Source organism: Bombina bombina, chromosome 1 (genome assembly GCF_027579735.1).
Source record: "Bombina bombina isolate aBomBom1 chromosome 1, aBomBom1.pri, whole genome shotgun sequence".
Classification (NCBI taxonomy): Eukaryota; Metazoa; Chordata; class Amphibia; order Anura; family Bombinatoridae; genus Bombina; species Bombina bombina.
In genome coordinates this window covers 864,376,243-864,390,609 of record NC_069499.1, presented here as the reverse complement: position 1 = coordinate 864,390,609, position 14,367 = coordinate 864,376,243, and positions in this window count along the sequence as shown.

Genomic DNA, 14,367 nt, shown 5'->3' with positions numbered 1-14,367 from the left:
TGGCTGATTCAATCAGCCAATCAGATTTTTCCTACCTTAATTCCGATTGGCTGATAGAATCCTATCAGCCAATCGGAATTCGAGGGACGCCATCTTGGATGACGTCAATTAAAGGAACCTTCATTCGTCGTCTAGTCATCGGGAGAAGAGTATGTTCCACGCCGGAGGTCTTGAAGATGGAGCCGCTCCTCGTCAGATGGATGAAGAGAGAAGATGCCGCTTGGATGAAGATGTTTGCCGGTGCAGATGTCCTCTTCAGCCCGGATAGGATGAAGACTTCTGCCACTCCAGATGTCTTCTTTTGGTCCATCGCTGCTCGGCTGAGTGAAGACGACTCGAGGTAGGGAGATCTTCAGGAGGGTAGTGTTAGCTTTATTTAAGAGGGGTTTGGGTTAGAGTAGGGGTATATGGGTGGTGGGATGTAATGTTGGGGGGTGGTATTGTGTTTTTTTTACAGGCAAAAGAGCTGATTTCTTTGGGGCATGCCCCGTAAAAAGCCCTTTTAAGGGCTGGTAATGTAATAGAGCTGTTAACTATTTTAATTTAGATTAGGGTAGGGAATTTTTTTATTTTGGTGGCTTTGTTATTTTATTAGGGGGCTTAGAGTAGGTGTAATTATCTTAAAATTCTTGTAATCTTTTTTATTTTTTGTAATTTAGTGGGGGATTTTTTGTAGTTTAGTTTAGTTTATTTAATTGTAGGTACTTGTAGTTAATTGATTTAATTTATTTATTGATAGTGTAGTGTTAGGTTTAATTGTAACTTAGGTTAGGATTTCTTTTACAGGTAATTTTGTAATTATTTTAACTAGGTAGCTATTAAATAGTAAAAAACTATTTAATAGCTATTGTACCTAGTTAAAATAAATACAAAGTTGCCTGAAAAATAAATATAAATCCTAAAATAGCTATAATATAATTATTCGTTATATTGTAGCTATATTAGGGTTTATTTTACAGTATTAAAAAGTATTTAAAGTATTTAGTTTTAAATAGGAAGACTTTAGTTAATAATATTTAATTTATTTTGTTAGATAAAAATTATATTTAACTTAGGGGGGTGTTAGGGTTATACTTAGCTTTAGGGGTTAATACATTTATTAGAGTAGTGGCGAGGTCCAGTTGGCAGATTAGGGGTTAATACTTGAAGTTAGGTGTCGCCGATGTTAGGGAGGGCAGATTAGGGGTTAATACTATTTATTATAGGGTTTGCGAGGCGGGAGTGTGGCGGTTTAGGGGTTAATACATTTATTATAGTGGCGGCGAGGTCCGGTCGGAAGATTAGGGGTTAATAAGTGTAGGTAAGGTAGCGGCGACGTTGGGGGGGCAGATTAGGGGTTAATAAATATTATGCAGGGGTCGGCGATGTTAGGGGCAGCGGATTAGGGGTACATAGGGATAATGTAGGTGGCGGCAGTGTGCGTTTGGCAGATTAGGGGTTAATAAAATTTATTAGAGTGGCGGCGATGTGGGGGGACCTCGGTTTAGGGGTACATAGGTAGTTTATGGGTGTTAGTGTACTTTAGAGCACAGTAGTTAAGAGCTTTATGAACCGGTGTTAGCCCAGAAAGCTCTTAACTCCTGACTTTTTTCTGCGGCTTGAGTCTTGTCGGTAGAGGCTCTACCGCTCACTTCAGCCAAGACTCTAAATACCGGCGTTAGGAAGATCCCATTGAAAAGATAGGATACGCAATTGGCATAAGGGGATCTGCGGTATGGAAAAGTTGCGGCTGGAAAGTGAGCTTTAGACCCTTTCCTGACTTAACGCTGCTTTTGACGGCTAATGCAGAACTCTAAATCTAGGCATGTATCAGCTAATTCAGATACACAAATAAGCCTTAAAAAGCAAATCTCAGCTGGTAAAAAAAATAATTTAAGGGAAAGACTATTTTATAGTATACTGTCCCTTTAAAAAGTTTACAACAGCTTTCCAGGAGAAAGAGGGAAGGAAGGAGAGAAAGAGAGAAGAGAGAGAAAAAAGAAAATAACTTACCCTCATCATCCTAGTGCCGTAACAAGTGACTATGTGAAAACTCAGTAAGGTCATAACTAACATAGTTAAAAAATAAAAGGAAGATCAATGTGACATCAATTTTGTGCAATAAATAACAAATATACACTGGTTTTATCTGAATCGCCCGTCCACCAAAGTTCATAATGTTAGTGATCTTTTAAAAAGAGACCAAATGATCCCAATAGGTAGAGCAATAACAAGTGTTGAAAACAAGCTGGTCATATATAAAAAAAGAATTAAAGGGACAGCATACACTCATTTTCGTATAACTGCATGTAATAGATACTACTATAAAGGAAAAGATGCACAGATACTGATAAAAAAAATCCAGTATAAAACTGTTTAAAAACTTACTTAGAAGCTCTCAGTTTAGCTCTGTTGAAAGGTAGCTGGAAAGCCCACTGCCCACTGCAATAAGACACTCCCCCTTCTTTTGCATATGAAAAGACCCTTTACACAAACAAGAGCAAGCTGGATTAGGTAACTGATGGTATTCTCATAAAACTTTAGGGCTTGGTTAGGAGTCTGAAAATCAGAGCAATGTTATTTAAAAATAAGCAAAACTAGAAGAATTTGGCAGCTTTTCGGGGTATAAAATAAATACCTCCAAATCCGAAGTGCTGTGGCTCAGAAGACATCAACACTCTATTCACGACTTCCCGTTTGTGGAAGCAAAGGAAAGCCTTATTTATTTAGGAATACACCTACATAGGGATCCCGAAAAAATGTATAAATTAAATTTATCCAATAAATGTGGGCAGCTGTCTTCCCAGTTGTCGAACTGGCTGGACCTCCCCCTGGGGATGTCTGGTAGAGTCCACCTTGTTAAGATGACGATTTTACCTAAAATATTATACCCAATGCACATGTTACCGTTTCTCCTGACTAATGCAGTATCACAATTCATCTGGAAAAAGGGGAAACCGCGGCTGGCAATGGACAAGTTACAACTTCCTTACGCCGCAGGGGGTCTAGCCCTTCCGAACTTGAAGCTATACAATTGGGCAGCGTTGGCGAGGATGGTATTAGACTGGCAGCTAGGCACGGCCCATTTCGGAGATAAGCTGGAGAGGGCGGTGGTAGCCCCATCTCACTGGCATATCTACCCTATGGAATTGGAAAAACGCTCCCCACTGAAATTCTTAACAATGTGATGTACAGAGACCCACTAAGGGCCTGGCACAAAATGCACAAATACTTAAAGATAGACTCTCCTCCGCCCAGATTCATCCCGGTTTTAGGGAACCCAGACTTCCCTGCGGGAATGGATCAAGAACCTTTCCGACTTTGGGGGGGGATGGGACTGAGGGTGCTTGGAGACATACTAGACCCACTCCAGCACACAGTTCAGTCATTTCAGGATATAAAAACCAGATTCCAAATCCCAAATGGACATTTCTATGCCTATTTGCAGCTGGGACACTATGTGGGATCGCTGCAATCTTCCAATGAGAAGTTCTGGGAGGCGTTGTCTTTCTCGATAACACAAACCCTGTTTCGCGCTGGGTCATTCTCACTGTCTCATATTTATAAGCTTCTGCTACAGCAGAATGAGTCTATGATCCTGACAAACTTGCTGTCAAAACATGTCTTCACCTCCTCAGTGGAATTCACCATACAAGATGTTAAAGCAAGTCTAGAAAGAACTAGACAGGCAACACTGGCGGTGTCACAAAGGGAAACACAAATCAGAATCCTACATATGGACTATATCACACCACATAGACTTTCTAAATGGAATAAAGAAGTACCGGACCAATGCATTAAATGCAGGTTAGCAGCTCCATCACTACATCATTATTTCTATGCATGTCCAAAGATCAGGAAGTTCTGGGGTCAATGTCAATACTGGTTAAAACTTACACTTAAGATAGAAATTGAATTTACAGAGGCAGAAATTTTCTTGTTTAAGTGGGATGACGAACATAGAAATCTACATAAATTTCTTACATTGTACACAATACTTGCCAGACAATGTATTCTCAAAAGGTGGATTGTTAGACAAACACCGACAATAGCACAACTGAAACATTTACTACTTAAACAACTTTTTGTGGAACAGTACGACGCCAGACTTGACACAAAGTATAGGCTGCGCCCATTTTTCAAAAAATGGAAGATATACATAGATACTCTGGACCCATCTATACAGAACCGGGTATTCAAACCATTTGCACATCTAGAAGTAATGTTGAAACTTAATATGGGGGAGGGGAGGCAGTCTCCAATAGAGGTGGGACAGGATAATGACTTCTCAGAGGTAATGCTGTTTTGAGCCGGTAATTGCAACACACCAACTGGTTACATAGGTATATAGGGTTTTTTGTTTTTATTTTTGGTTTTTTTTTTCCCTCCCCCCCCCTCTACTTCACTCTGAATCTACAACTAAGAACAGAGGCACCAAGGAGATAAAGCTTAAAGACCTAATGTAAATAGTTGTTAGAAGGTTTTAATATTGGGAAAAAATTTTTTTTTAAAGGAACGAAGCGTATATCCTGCAAGAAATATTAGAGAGATGGACATTAATCTCAAGGAACGCTATGTCTAACCATTGTTACTATATTTCCATGTAATGTCAAAACATCTGCAAAACAAACATGCTGTATTTTGAAGAATGGAAAGGAAAGAGATTATTGTAACTGCTTTGTTTCCTTTTAATAAAGAGAATTCTAAAAAAAAAGCAAAACTATACATTTTTTTTAAAAAACTTTATGGGTTGTATCAATAGATCATCTGCAAAACATTTATGCAAAGAAAAAATGAGTGTATAATGTCCCTTTAATAAGTGTCCACTGAATCCGTGATCTTCTAACGAGAAAAAAATAGAAATAGTGTCCATCATCTCGTAGTGTGTTGACAAGTGTATTTGTAAAAATTCAAAAACTTTATGAAAAAATAAAGATATAAAAATGTGACAAGGAGAGAATTTTTTTTAAATATGTGATAAATTCATCAATTGTCCACCAAAGTTCAAAATCTTCTAAAGAAAGACAAATTGGTCCCATAACACAGTAACAGTGCAAAAAAAAAAAAAAAAAAAGTATTTTAAAAGGAAGGTTTAGGGGCTCTAATCAATAAAACTCATTTATTTTTCCCTCTTTTTTTTCCCTCTTTCCATGCCTGCTTCATTCTCTATGAAGGTTTGTGCTGCTTCAGGTGAGTCAAAAAGAAAAAATGTTGGAACCAGATTTGATCCTTTACTTGGCTGGGTATAGGAGAGAATAAAAAAAATCTGTTTTCTGAGGCCAAACGAGAGCACAGAGTGGAGAATTGCCTCCTCTTCAGGGATGTTTCCATAGAAAATTCCTGGAAAAGTAACATTTTAGCCACTTTGAAGTGGAGACTCTGCTGCTTCCTAAAAGCTCTTAGAAGTTCATTCTTTCCCTGAAAATTCAGGAGTTTCGCAATTACTGGGCGTGGTTTCTTAAAATTTTGTGAGGAGTCTTCTGATTCTTTTCCTAATTTATGCACTCTTTCTATTACAAAGAGATTTTTATTGAGATTAATTCCCAATAGGTCAGAAAGAGTCTCTTCTATAAAGGCTTTCAATTCCTGGAATTTTAGGTTTTCAGGGATTCCAATTAGACACAGGTTGTTACGCCTTGCTCTATTTTCCATGTCTTCCATTTTACTGGTTAAAATTACATTTTGCTTTCAGAGAATTTCGATTTGGGATTGCATGGAATTTTGAGTGTCTTCCAAATTAGAGATTCTCTGTTCTGCTTCTGTTACTGAACTTTTATCTCTCCTATTATTGTATTCAGCCTCTTATGCAACTTCTCTATTTTGGGGATAATCAATACTGAAAGTTGTGTAGCAATTTCGCTGGCATCAAAGGTTTCAGATGATTTATCTTCCATGCTTGACTTGTTGGGGGAGTTAGTAGCCCTGCTTGTTTTTTTATCTAGCTGTTTAAGTTTAGGAAACATTTTTGCTTGGTTAAGATATTTATCCATAGATTTTGCAATAAATATAATCAAAAAGGAGAAGTTATGGTTTGTCTTTATCTTTAGCCCCAATCAGTTCCCAGGTCCTCCCTCAACAGCAGCCTGGGTAATCCTCAAAAGCATTGCGGCTGGCTGATAAAGATACACTCCCCCAATATGGTATCACAACCTGCTACACAGACTAATTGAACAGATTGCTACGTTGAATACCTGGTCAAACTTAAATAATCAGCAATAAATAGGGTTCAGACCCCTGCAACTATGCAAAATTTAGTTGCTTGCTGAACGTTCTTCACTGCATTTCAAAGTTTCACAGTTTCAAAGTTCATTTATATCTGTCAGGTGATACAAAGTTCTATTGAAGCCATATAGACAGAGAACAAGCATAAGTTTATTTTCCCCACAGTAATAGAGTATATAAACCAGATCAGTGAATGACATAGAATGCGCCAGTAGATCTTATAGAAAATAAAATCCTTATGATACAGCGGCCAATTCTGCCCATAAGGCATATTACCAGGTAGTCCCTGCATTCATCTGCTGCCAAAATCTCTGTTTTCTGTGTTAATTGTACTCTAGGAGGCCTAGTTATCAACGGGTCTACTTACCTGCCATCGCCGGCCCCAATACGCCCGCCTAAGCTCGCCTCACATTGCCGCTGCAGACCTGAATACACTCGCCAAAGTTATCAATAAAGCTGTCAAAAAGCTGCGCACCAAGTACGGGGCGATAAGCAGCGGACTGTGATAATTATCACTCATCCGATCTCGCTGCTCTTCGGCTTTTTCCCAGCTTTATTGATAACCCTGTCGCTAAGCACTCACTCTAAACTACACTGTTCTACCCCCTATACCGGTGCCCCTGGAGCCCCCCGCAACTAAATACAGTTATTAACCCCTAAACCGCCGCTCCTAGACCCCGCCACAACTATAATAAATGTATTAACCCCTAAACCGCCGCTCCCGGAGCCCACCGCCACCTACATTATACCTAGTAACCCCTATCCTGCCCCCCCATACCACCGCCACCTATAATAAATTTATTAACCCCTATCCTACCGATCCCGGACCCCGCCGCAACTAAATAAATTGTTTAACCCCTAAACCCCCGCTCCTAGACCCCGCCACAACTATAATAAATTTATTAACCCCTAAACTGCCGCTCCCGGAGCCCACCGCCACCTACATTATACCTAGTAACCCCTATCCTGCCCCCCCATACCACCGCCACCTATAATAAATTTATTAACCCCTATCCTGCCGATCCCGGACCCTGCCGCAACTAAATAAATTGTTTAACCCCTAAACCGCCGCTCCCGGACCCCGCCGCCACCTATATTAAACTTATTAACCCCTAATCTGCCCCCCCTACACCGTCACCACCTATAATAAATTTATTAACCCCTATCCTGCCACCCCTACACCGCCGCAACTATAATAAATATGTTAACCCCTAAACCTAAGTCTAACCCTAACACCCATTTAACTTAAATATTAATTAAATACATCTAAATATTATAACTAAATTAATCCTATTTAAAACTAAATACTTACCTTTAAAATAAACCCTAATATAGCTACAATATAAATAATAATTATATTGTATCTATCTTAGAATTTATTTTTACTTTACAGGCAAATTTCAATTTATTTAACTAGGTACAATAGCTATTAAATAGTTAACTATTTAATAGCTACCTAGCTAAAATAAAGAGAAATTTACCTGTAAAATAAAAACTAACTTAAGTTACAATTACACCTAACACTACACTATCATTAAATAAATTATTCCTATTTAAAACTAAATACTTACCTGTAAAATAAACCGTAAGATAGCTACAATGTAATTAATAATTACACTGCAGCTATTTTAGGATTTATATTTATTTTACAGGTAACTTTGTATTTGTTTTAGCTAGTTAGAATAGTTATTAAATAGTTATGAACTATTTAATATCTACCTAGCTAAAAGAAATACAAAATTACCTGTAAAATAAATCCTAACCTAAGTTACAATTAAACCTAACACTACACTATCATTAAATAAATTAAATTAACTACAAATAACTAGAATTAAATAAAATTAAATAAACTAACTAAAGTACAAAAAATAAAAAAACTATGTTACAAAAATAAAAAAACTATGTTACAAACATTTAAAAAATATTACAACAATTTTAAGCTACTTACACCTAATCTAAGCCCTCTAATAAAATAACAAAGCCCCCCAAAATAAAAAAATGCCCTACCCTATTCTACATTAAAAAAGTTAACAGCTCTATTACCTTACCAGCCTTTTGCGTGGGCATGCCCCAAAGAAATCAGCTCTTTTGCCTGTAAAAAAAAATTACAACCCCCCCCAACATTAAAACCCACCACCCACACACCCCTACTCTAACCCAAAACCCCCCCTTAAATAAACCTAACACTACCCCCCTGAAGATCATCCTACCTTTAGCCGTCTTCAGCCAGCCGACCACTGATGGAACAGAAGAGGACATCCGCAGCGGCCGAAGTCATCATCCAAGGGGCGCAGTATAGGGGGCGGCAGATTAGGGGTTAATATGTATAATGTAGGTTGCGGCGGGGTCCGGGAGCGGCGGTTTAGGGGGTAATAAATGTATTTGGTTGTGGAGGTGTAGGGGGGGGCAAATTAGGGGTGTTTAGACTCGGGATACATGTTAGGGTGTTAGGTGTACACATTTCCCATAGGAATCAATGGGATGTCAGGCAGCAGCGAACATGAGCTTTCGCTATGGTCAGACTCCCATTGATTCCTATGGGATCCGCCGCCTCAAGGGCCGCGGATTGAAAATCAGGTACGCTGGGCCGGAAAAGTGCCGAGCGTACCTGCTAGTTTTTTGATAACTAGCAAAAGTAGTCAGATTGTGCCGAACTTGTGTTCAATAAATCTGGAGTGACGTAAGAATCGATCTGTGTCAGACTGAGTCCAGCGAATCGAAGCTTACGTCACTAAATTCTACTTTTGCCGGGCAGCAGGGCTTGATAACTAAGGCAAATCAGCCTCGCCACAAATACGCTGCAGAATTCCAGCGTATTTGAGGTTGACGGCTTGATAACTAGGGGCCAAAGTCTCTCTTTTAGTTTGTGTCTGTAGTCTGTGTAATTATGTATTTTTTCTGCTGATATCTTGTCTTTATCTATTTGATGTTTAAACCTTGTCAATAATGGTTATAATTATTACATTTTTAATTTCACTAATGGTATAACCCCAGCTTCCCCCAAATTCTGTATATATATATATATATATATATATATATATATATATATATATATATATATATATATATATATATATGTGTATATCCTATAGAGGATAACACAATATTATATAAAATAGGGGCGCTATCTAGATATAGTGATGCTGGAAAAATTATATGTGATTAGCAAGGTTCAAAACACATATATTCAATATTCCCAATACATATATTCCCAGAAATAGTAGTACTTGTGCATAAACATACAAGAACAACTTAGCTCATAACATACAAACTGTAATACAGAATGTCCAAGTAGACAAAAGATTAGAAAATGTCCAAAATAAAGTCCAAAAAAATCCCTTTAAAGTTATAGAGATGTGAGGCAGCTCTCCTCGATGTATAAGGCCATCCACAACAGGTTAATCTATAATGAAATAGAGAAGGCGCCACATAGCATAATTCCGTATATTAAATCAGATTTTAAGATTGTAGTTTAGAACCACTCACGTGTATAAAAGCACCAAGATGTGGTGCTGTCTAGGCAAACCGGAACCTCAGAGTTGTCCGGTAAGCTCTCCTCTTGGGCAAAGACTCCCAAAAGCCAAGAAAGGCATTCACCAAACAGGCTATCAGTCAGGAAGGCACCGTCCCGCCTCCAGCAGAGGTATAAAATGACTCCAAAAGAGTGTCCAAAGAGAAACAAGGTAGCAAGTTGTATATATTAAAAGTGTTTATTACAACACATTAAAAACACAGCAACGCGTTTCTCAGTATCATGTACTGTTTCATCAGGCTGAATCTGCTGGAGGCGGGACGGTGCCTTCCTGACTGATAGCCTGTTTGGTGAATGCCTTTCTTGGCTTTTGGGAGTCTTTGCCCAAGAGGAGAGTTTACCGGAAAACTCTGAGGTTCCGGTTTGCCTAGCCAGCACCACATCTTGGTGCTTTTATACACATGAGTAGTTCTAAACTACAATCTTAAAATCTGATTTAATATACGGAATTATGCTATGTGGCGCCTTCTCTATTTCATTATAGATTCCCCCAAATTCTATTGTCTGTTATTTTTACTTATCTCACCCTGAATTAAACTTTCCCCATTGGCCTTTTGACTGTCTTTATCATGTCATTACCTAATTTATTGCAATCAGCTGAATGCTGTGGCCTATAAATTTAACACTGCCAAGGGGAAGCAATGCAGGTTAGATAGCAGTAGTGTAACATCATCTGTTCACATCTCTTAAGTGAACATTTATAAGTGAGACATTAACAATTGGGCAAAAGAATTACACAATAATTGAACAAGGATTGGACAAGGGATAAGGCAAGTCCTGTTGTAATACTGTGATTTTTCCACTGTTTGCTTAGTATGTTATAATGCTCAATTTCTTCACATGCTACCTTTTGTCTCTACAACAAACTACTTTATTCTATTACTCCTTACCCCTCACCATCTGCCCTGTTCATCAGCCCATCTCTTTTAATCTCACCTTACTTTTGTATTCATGAACTTCACACATTCCTAAAAACCCTCTCTCCCCCTTGCACTTCAGCCCGAAAACAGTCTCATTACTGCAAATCTGCATCTCATCTCATATCACTCTCCCTCTTGCTCATACTAGCTGATGGTGACATCTCCCCTAATCCTGGTCTCCCACATCTTCCTAGCCTTGCACATCCATGTGTGCCTTTCACTAGACTTCAAAAACAAAACTCTGGTAACCTTAATCTCATTCTTTCGGCATCTAAAACCACCATCCCCCTTCACTTGTGCACTTTGGAACTCTCGCTCTGTTTGCAACAAGCTCACTTCTATCCATGATCTCTTTATCTCCCACTCTCTTAACCTTCTGGCTCTTATAGAAACCTGGCTCTCTGCTTTAGACACAGCATCCACTGCTGCACTGTCACATGGGGTCTCCATTTCAGCCACACTCCTAGGTCTGGCAATAGACAAGGAGGTGGTGTTGGTACTTTACTTTCCTCTCGTTGTTCTTTTCAACAAATACAGCCCTTCTCTTTCCTCACATTTTCTTCATTTGAAGCACACATGATTCGTTTATTTTCTCCCCTCTCTATACGTGTTGCAGTCATATACCATCCCCTGGCTCCCCATCTCAATTTTTAGATTACTTTGCTGCCTGGCTTCCTTATTTCCTTTCATCAGACACACCTGCCCTGATTCTTGGCGGCTTCAACATCCCTCTTAACAATCCCACTGCCTCCTCTGCAAAACAACTTCTGCAACTTTCTTCCTCTTTCGGCCTGTCACAATGGACTGACTCTCCTCTTTCTGACCATCAACTCCTAACATCACTTCCCTCCCTACAACCCCCCCTTCCTCTACCCCTTACACCAAACTTCACAGACGCACTAAGTCATTAGATCAGCAACAACTTGCTAGCTCTCTCGAACCTCTCCTCTCTTCCACCACCTCCTTTTCCTGCCCAATCTGCCTGACCAATCTATTTGCCACTATAACTCCACCCTTACATCGGTCATTGACACTCTGGCCCCTCTTTCCATAGCTCAGAAACCAAACTCTCATCCTCAGCCCTGGCATATTCCTCTGACACGGTACCTACACAGATGTTCCCGTACTGCTGAGCGACATTAGAGGAAATCTCGGAGTTTAGCTGACTTTCTTCACTACAAGTTCATCCTGAACTCCTACTATTCTGCCCTTAATCTTTATAAGCAACAATACTTCTCTAATCTCATCTCTACTCTTTCCACTAACCCAAAACGTCTTGTTTTCCACGTTCAATACTATTTTCTGTCCACCCCCACCTCCTAATACAACTTCTCTCTCAGCTCAAGATTTTGTCAGCCACTTCAATATCAAAATTGACTCCATCAGAAATGAAATCAGCTCTTAACATACTACCGATCTCCCACCCCCTCAAAAACTCACAATCATCCAAAACCCAAATACCCATAAATTTAGCTCTTTTGCCCCTGTTACCAAGGAAGAAGTTTCTGCCCTTATACTGTCCTCCCACTTCACTACCTGTCCCCTCAACCCCATCCCCTCACAGCTACTCCCCTCCCTCTCTTCTACACTCACACCATACTCACACACATTTTCAACCTCTCTCTTAGCACTGGTATATTTCCCTTATCTCTAAAACATGCACTGGTCACACCTATCCTCAAAACATCTTCCCTCGACCCAACCTCCCCATCCAACTATCGTCCTATTTCCCTACTCCCTCTTGCCTCAAAGCTCCTTGAAAAGCTAGTATAAGCACGTCTATCCCATTTATTTACACTAAACTCTCTTCTTGACCCACTGCAATCTGGATTTCGTCCCCATCACTCCACAGAGACAAAAATTGTCAAGGTTACCAACGAACTACTTACAGCAAAATCTAAAGGCCACTTCACTCTGCTTATTCTCTTTGATCTGTCTGCAGCCTTTGACACTGTTGACCACCCTCTTTTGCTCCAAACCCTCCAATCCTTCTGCATCTGCGACACAGCTCTCTCATGGTTCTCTTCTTTTATATCTAACCGTACCTTCAGTGTAGCCTTTTCCGGAGCATCCTCTGCCCCATTACCACTTTCTGTTGGGGTACCTCAAAGCCCTGTCCTCGGTCCCCCTTTTTTCAATCTACACGTCATCATTAGGTTTCTTAATAAAGTCCCATGGGTTTCAATATCATTTGTATGTCGATGACACCCAAATCTACCTCTCATCACCAGACCTACCTCCTTCCTTACTAACCCGTGTCACTAACTGTCTTTCTCATATCTCATCTTGTATGTCCTCTCACTACCTTAAGCTAAATCTCTCCAAAGCTGAACTCCTTATTTTCCCCCCTTCTTCCAAAATCTCCACCCCCCAATTTTCTATAACTGTTGATAATTCCATTATTACCCCTACCCCGCATGCCCGATGTCTTGAGGTCACACTTGATTCAGACCTTTCCTTCACTCCTTACATTCAGTCCTTGGATAAAGCCTGCTGCTTCCACTTTAAAAACATCTCTAAAATTAGACATTTCTTTACACAAGACACAACTAAGATTTGAATCCACTCTCTCATCCTTTCCCATCTTGACTACTGTAACTCCGTCCTCTCTGGTCTACCTAGCTGCTGCCTAGCTCCTTTACAATACATAACAAATGCCTCTGCCAGGCTCATCTTCCTTACACGTCGCTCTTCATCTGCTGCACCTCTCTGCCAATCCCTTCACTGGCTTCCTCTTGCCTCCAGGAATAAACACAAAATCCTCCCCCTGACATACAAAGCCCTCAACTGCACTGCTCCCCCCTACATTTCAGACCTTGTCTCCAGATACTCTCCCTCCCGTTACCTTCGCTCTGCTCACAATCTCCTACTCTCCTCCTCTTGTTACTTCCTCACATTCCCATATACAGGACTTCACCAGACTGGCCCCCATCTTGTGGAACTCTCTGCCTCACCTTGCAAGACTCTCCCCTAGTTTTAACAGCTTCAAGCGCTCCTTAAAGACTCTACTATTCAGGGATGCATAAAACCAACACTAACCTTTCCTAACTCCATTGCTTTCTCCTTGAACCCCTTAGAATGTAAGCCTATGAGCCCAGCTGTTTGCAGGTCGCCTTCATAAGAGCCGACTAAAACAGTGCAACTCTCGGCAGGGCCCTCTACCCATTTGATCCCTCTAAATGTTATCCTGTATACCAACTATGTTTGTAGCACTGCAGAATCTATTGGCGCTCTACAAATACCTGTTAATAATCATAGTTCACTGTGTGTTCTCTGTGTATTCACTGTGCATTGAAATCCCAGCCAGAGTCTCAATATATTAGGCTCTCAACTTTATCCAGTAGATCACAAAAGAAAGGGCTTACCTCCTGTCTGTAGCCCAATTTTCCTTTAATTGCTATCTCTTCTAGGCAGCATACCTTGCTCTCCTAATAGGGGATTGGAAAGGGCCTCTTGTTGGCAGTCTGAGTTTCTGACTTTCTAGCAGGGCCACTCTAACAGTTGAGTCTGTGTTGCAACCCAGACCCTAAACCAACCAGACCTCTCGTGAGGCATCTCAAGCACCTATCTCCCTCCTCCTCCTTCAGATCTGCCTAACAGCAGTGCTCAAAACCACTTTCCGTGAACAGCCCCTAAGGTCAGGACTTCACCTCCGTTGCCTGGATACCAGAAGAGGCGGACAGCACGGCTAACACACCACTTTCCTGCTGCTGC